We start from the raw sequence: 7,221 nt of genomic DNA, 5'->3' as shown, positions 1-7,221 counted from the left end.
GATCCGCGATTACCTGGAATCGAGGCCGCAATTTGGAAGGTGCCGCAGATGCTGTTGATTTCTTGATTTCTTGCCGTGGATCCCCCACCCTCCTCCCCACCGCCCGTCATGGAAGGTGCTGCTCTTGATTTCTTGCCGCGGATGGAAGGTGCCACAGATCCCCCACCCTTTCTTGCCGCGGATCCCCCCACCCTCCTCCCCACCGCTCGTCTTGGAAGGTGCCGCAACATGGAGGCAGCCGGATGGCGGCGGCGGGCGGGCTATGGCAGCGGGAGCTAAAGCTGGGCGGCGAGCTGAAGCTGGTGGTCGACCCACACAGGGGCGGGGGTGCGGACGCTGGGGCAGGCGTGCCACCGGTACCGAGACGAGCTGCAGTGATACATGAACTACACCATGGGAGGGGAGTGCCCCTCCGACGAGGCGTCGGCGCAGCGGCTGATGCTCAAGGGGTGTCTTCGGCGTCGCCGCCAGGAATCAGATCGCCATGAATCCCATCAACACTGTCTTCGGTAAGTACAGCAGCATTAATCTTTCGCAGGACATAATACGAATGCCACCTCCTTGATCCCGCCCGCATATTCCTCCCCAGATCTCCTATCCATCGCTGCTGCCCTGCCCAGATTCATGCCCTCCTCGCTCATATCCGACCATGGCATGATTTCCGAAGCTTTAGATCATGTGCGGAAGGTTCTAGAGGCTTCCCGTAGGCCACATCCTCCCTGCTCTTCAATGGGCTTGAGGAGGGGTGTTTCTAGACGCTCTTCAATTGAGGCTTGATCGCGACGAGGCAGGAGCCGTCGATGGTGGCGATGACCCAGCGGCCTTGCCCGAGCGCACACTGTTCAACATCGTGTCCACCACACAGACCATCATACCGGACTCCGAGGGTGTCATCACCATGCACCTCACCAAGGGTGAATGCCACCACCACCAATAGTCCAATAGCAGACCGATTCATCCTTAGTTGGTTGTTAAATTTAAAGTTCACCTTTGTAACTTATTGCTGCTCTGCTCGATTTTGCACATGTTCTCATCTTGGATTGTACACTGACATTGTGCTCTGCTCACAAGAAAATCGATGAAAGTTGAAACCCTATTCCAGATTTTCAATTATACATTTAGTACGACTTGGGGCCACACACTGTAATTTAGCCAACAAGTTATTAGCCAATTAAAAATTGCATTGCACATTCGTCATGTATTTCTTATCAAGTAGAGAAGTTTAAATTTGAGCTATGATCATAAGGAAGACCTTTATTTGCATACACCAGCAAACCTCAATGTTGGTATGTCTTTACACTGGTCTTCTTATTTCAGGATCTGGCACAAGCTATTCATTTCCATCTCAAGATTAATGGGCTTTGGATCTATGCAGCAACATGGGAATTCGATCAGAATCCAAATGACTTGGCACATTCTAATGAGTTAAAACTAGAGGTCCTGGATGACCTAAGAGAGATTTCTCTCATAACGAGGACTAGCTATTGGGATTGGTCTGCTAGGCTTCAGCTTAACAACTTGAACAGTTTTAGTAATTCCAATAGAAAGGATTCTATATCAAGTAAGTTGAATAGATCGATTTAGGTATAGGAATTAAATCACCACTCCACTATAAATATATACCTACAGCATGGTTATTAACGAAATCTCAAACTTGCTTCTTATTTAGCAAAAGAAAATAAAAAAGATAGGGAATGTAGTTGAATGCATTGTGGCTGGTTGTGTTGCAGGAATATTTTTTCAATGTCAAGGCACTACTCATATCATATGTACGAGATTTTAATTGTGATTTTGTGTACTCACATGCAAAGTGGATGATAGTTGATAGGTTTATGCACTAGATTGTTACCTTATTATGTAAGATTTCTTAATGTTGTTCGTAATTAATGCTATTCATTAGTAGGTTGAAGTCTTGTGCTCACAGGGGCTGCTTCGTGATCCATATCTACATTTTCAGGTGTTGCATATTGGTGACACAGATCAAAAGCTGCAGAGATGATACGTCTGAATTGATGTCAAACCTGATGGTTCCAGGAGAGTTAAGGACAGAGCTGAACTAAAGGACCTTACACAGTGGCATCGACCAGATGGTACTCTCTCAGTGTCCAGTAGTGTTCACCATTTCGCTTGGGAAACATCGGTTTCAGGTGAAATTTCTCTTGAAACCATTTCGCTTGGGAAACATCGCTTGGGAAACATCTAATAACTATCTTATTTTATGTGGTTCAGAAGAATGAACCTGTTTTCCATATTCAGGCAGTGGTTCATCAGACGAAAGCCTCCCCTACCGATCACAACTCATGGTAAACAAATATATTATTTTTGCCCTTTTTATTTACGCCATTTATGATCATGACTTTATGTTACATCAGAAATAATTAGCTAAAACACTTTGTTAGATTTTATATACATATTTCTAAATCCCTACTACTAATTAAGTGTCTAAAGTGGGCGCCCGCGATACCACAGCTACGCTCTGCCTCACCCCTCTGCCATTGGACCCGCCCCACACCCTCGACTCTGTTGCTCCCGCCCCACGCCCACGCCTAGGCACCGCTCACCCCGGCTGACCGCACCGAGACGCCCACGTCCCCGCGTTGCCTGTCCCCGCCCATGTCGTACCCACAGAAATCTCGCCCGCGAGATGCGTCTGTGTCGCGGCTGCCACCCCCTGCCCTGAAACCTCGTCGTCACCCCACCCCCTCACCATAAGCCTCCATTTCTTCCTTGCTTATGGGGCCGCCAGAGGGAACAGCGACCGATAGCCGCGCCACTGCGGATCGAGGTGCGGCAGGTCGGGGCGCCGCCGCGGATCGTAGGCTCGGCCGAGACTACTTCGTCACCAACGTCCTCGTATATAAGAGTGAAAATTATTTGCCTATTGCCGACATACTTATCTAAAGTCCAACTTCTTATAAAAAAGGTATGTGAAGATTTATGTGTTTTTTCTATTTTCATACCACCATATTACCTCCTTAAATGGTTTGGTGTTCCTATCTCTTCACGGAAAGACATGAGGGGATAAGAAAACGCCAGCCTATTTAACACATCAACTACCTTGTGGTGTATAAAAAGGAAACTAACTACTGATGAATAAACTCCAAACCATTAATCATGAATGAGGGAACCGGGACCGACTAGGAACAAACCTTAGTAACCGGGAACTGGGAACTTGGCCACGTTCCTCGTTCCGGGAACATTCGTTCCGTTCCGGGAACGTGGGAACAATCTCGTTCCAGTAGTGTTAAATCCTAGTTTTTGTAGCGTACCGCGTACCACGTTCCCGTTCCTCGATCCCATCGATCCGGGAACCTGGTTACTAAGGAACAAACTACGCCTTACCAGTTATTAACTTCTTATCATGAACCTGCCGCTATTGATTTCATTTTACTGGCTTTTCACTTTGATATCAGGTTGTATCATGGTATCACCAGATCAAGCAACAAAAATATACAAGGCCATGAAGGACAAGGGCCTTCCCGTTGATTTGGTTGAGTGTGAAGGGGAACGACATGGTTTCCTCAAGGCTCAGTGATCCCTCCGTCGCCCTCAACTTCTCGCTCAAGGTTCATTCCCTTCCCCAATCCACCCCACCCCCTTGCCGTCCTTTTATCTATTCGCTTTACACCAGCGTTTCCTTGAGATGGTATAGAGGGCACTGCATCAGATGCAAATATTATTAGGTTCGTGGTTCAACTCCTTGTTTCGTAAATGAGCTTGGTTTAGGACTGAGCAGGAGTCCTCCTACAAGGGACATGGAGAGAAGATTTACTAGACACATGTGAGTAAATTGGGGGTTTATAGCATTGTGCTTACTCTTAGTGGTGGCTGATTAAGAATGCAAGTGGGTTCGAGCAGCCTGCTTAAAATGGCCTATTTGCTGGTTTGGACTACATTTGCATCCCTACATGTTGATTGATGCTATCAGGGGGTGCATTACCTTACTAATTTTGAAGTTATGAACATATAAATCTTTACACTAAAGATCATCTTGCAAATTCAAGGAACATCTTTCAGGGCATAAGACTTTAGGGAATGTAAACCTTTGATAGTGGTCTATTTGCTCTTGAACCATGGCTATTCAGTGTAATCCGTAAATGTCATATATTGTACTCCCTCCATTTGCAACACAAGTTCAAATTTTAAAAATGATAATTCAATGCACGAACTTCTTTAGATAGCTTCATCGGTCACATATGATAAATATGAATAAAAGGTGCTCATGCATGAGGTTACCTTTCTCTAAATGAGGCAAGTTGGGACCATTAGTAAATAGAGGGTCAAAACCTCCTTTGCATGATTTTACCTCTGTTCAAATACACTTGTCATTTCTAGATGAAGGGAGCAATTACTCAAAAGGATTTTTTTTCTCCAGAATCATAGCAAACAATTGTAGCTATCACAAAAAGAAACAGAAATACTCGCATATTCTCCAAGGTAACGGGATCTATAGTACTTGGCAAATTTTTGACAGCCACCGGCTTCGTTCTCTCTAGCATTCAAACACATGTATTCTGTGAGAGCTGCAATAATTGGTAAGGAAAAGGTGGTGTTGGTAAAAAAAGATGATGTATGATGTATCAATAATCTGACTGCTAGCTCCACAATATGGACGCCACATAGTTTATTATGTCCTCACTCTCTGTCTAAATTTGGACAAAAACTCACATTAAATTGAAAACCATCATGTCCAGTGTTATGTTGTTATGTAATTTCCTGCCATCAAGCTCTGAAATATAATCAAATAACATTCATGGAGCTTTTCGATCATCAAACCATGTTTGTAAACAAGAACTCCAGTCTTGTGCCTCGCATTTTATATTATTTTTAACTGCTAATGTGGTCCTCTTACTAATGCTTACAGTTTTTAAGTAGACAAGCATAGTTATGGTCAAAACTATTAAATAGACAAGCCAACCACTTATTTGCAATTGATATTTGATATTTAAACTTAAAACTTTAGTAGTGTTACCAATGCTGGATAGTGTGTGTTTGGTTTAGGATCACATGTGTCTAGATAGAAGCTGTTTGAGGTTTTGGGCTATAAATTTCTGAATTGACGCTTTGGATTTTTTCCCCATATTCTTTTACATATGTGATTGATTTAATTCCATAGTATTTTTTCTCACTTAGGAAGATTTTAAAAAAGAGTAGAGGTCATTTTACCTCTTGTAGTTTCACTATTTCAGATTCTGCTTCAAAAAACCTGACCGGTACCCTTTGGCCAAGGCAGCGCCTCTGATGTGTGCTGGAATCACCATATATACGCCCATGATTCGGCACAACATGAACCAACCAAGTAAATCCCTTGGCGTGATTGGACTGGGTGGATTGGGCCACATGGCCTTCAAATTTGGGAAGGCATTTGGGTTGAAGGTCACTGTTTTTAGACGAGTGAATCGAAGAGAGTTCAAGCCATTAATCTCCTCGGCGCAGATAATTTTGTCATATCATCTGATGAGAAACAGATGGAGGTATACATATTTGCCCTTGATCTCCTTATTAGTGAACTTAGCAGCAACTCGTTAATTGTTATTAATTCCATATATTTAAGGACAGTTTACATGGACACTAAAGTATTGTGGCCTTTACAAGTCAAAGAAATATCTAATGAATTAATTGGCAAAATGGGTTAGAATTGCGCTAGAAAAAACAGAATCCTATAATTAAGGGCACACTAATTCCCTAACTCGACCACTCTTGCCAATATTCCAGAGTGAAGTTGTGGGCTGCATCTTTTCTCGCTGTTACCTCTTTGGAATTTGTAGCTTTGGTCAATGCTATCTCAACTCTGTTCCTATATAACATGTATCTTTTCTTTATCAGCCGGTAAGAGGGGTACTTTGCGCAGATAATCTTTGCTAACCAGCTACAATTTCGGTTGCGTGCAATCAGTACTGTTTCGTTCCTGAATTCTTATTTTAGTGCCCCACTTTATAAACTTTTATGAATGCTCACACTGAAAATGCTACTATGCAAAATATAAGTAAAATGTCGCCTTCTGTAGTTGTTACTTTTAAGGTGATTGGCGTGCATTGGGTTGAGCATTTGTTTCTCATTTGCTAGCTGCAACTGCAACAATGTTTTTGTTTATTGTTGGGGCATCCACTTGCACAAGTGTTGGCTGATAGTGATCTTTTGGTGTTGGTTGGTGGTGGAAATGGTAGTAAAGAGCAGATTATCGTGAGTGGATCAATGGAAGTGCTGAAACATTGTTGGGCAGTTGCTAGATCCGATGTGCCGGTGTGGGAGCAACTTTTTAACGTCTCTATTTGCCATTACAACATTTTAATTTGTTCCATCATGGTGACTTCTCGAGAAATTTTGGGATAACATTTGATACAATTGGTTTAGACGAGTTGATAAAACATTGAGCCCTACATGTATCTGTAAAACATATATTGGTGATGTATTTGTGATTGTAGGCGACTTCGTACTCTACTAGGCTACTCGACTACAATGCAGTGTGAAGGCAAGTATCATCAGGGACGACATGGTCCAAACTCCCATCTCCATCGGGATTGATGGAGAACATAGTGGTGCCTACATTGAAGGCATTCTCCCTGCGTGCCTATGACCCAAAAGTCGACATATTTATAACAATATTACATATTTATAATAATATTACATACTTTCCTTGTATGATATTTACAGTGATATTTTATCACACGGATTTTGCATATCATAATGATGTTTTTTTGTTCTGTATCTATGTTTTATATTAATTTTTAACTTCCGTGACAATGTACGTGCACATCACCAATATGTTCATTCGGATTTGAAAGTTGATGTTTGTGCTACTTATTTGGTCTAGGAACTAGATTTTTCTACATTCGTTCGGATTTAGATTGAACAATGTTTCTTTGTATATTAACAAAGAAAACCCGTAGCAATGCTCTTTCAGATATGAACAAAAAAAAACCGTAGCAGCGCACGGGCACCATACTAGTAGTATTTAAGAGATATAAGTTTCGTGAAATAAAATTAGTTTTATAAGGATGAAACCATATCAACCTATAATTATGCAAAACCTCAATTAAAAATAATTTGTTTATCTTTATATATTTTACTAAAGTTTATTGGTCATTTAGTTACATCATCTAATTGATATGTTAATCTATGAAATAGTAAAGCAACATTTAGTATTGAGGGACATTGTTTCATTCTTTAGTTACATGACATTTGTAATGATGTGGCGTTGTTGAAAAGAATACTATGAAA

General features: G+C 41.9%; 1 long non-coding RNA gene across 1 annotated transcript; it reads left to right on the top strand.

Moving 5' to 3' along the window:
• The first annotated feature begins 399 nt into the window (after positions 1-399).
• On the top strand, positions 400-6,682 carry LOC103647896 (uncharacterized). The gene is made up of 5 exons (XR_002267732.3): positions 400-509; positions 1,958-2,147; positions 2,230-2,303; positions 3,414-3,566; positions 6,426-6,682. It is a non-coding gene; the product is annotated as an uncharacterized lncRNA (long non-coding RNA).
• The last annotated feature ends 539 nt before the right edge of the window (positions 6,683-7,221 follow it).

The sequence above is a fragment of the Zea mays genome, chromosome 2 (assembly GCF_902167145.1).
Source record: "Zea mays cultivar B73 chromosome 2, Zm-B73-REFERENCE-NAM-5.0, whole genome shotgun sequence".
NCBI classification, from domain to species: Eukaryota; Viridiplantae; Streptophyta; class Magnoliopsida; order Poales; family Poaceae; genus Zea; species Zea mays.
The sequence above is the reverse complement of the archived record's forward strand: the minus strand, read 5'-3'. Positions and strand labels throughout refer to the sequence as shown.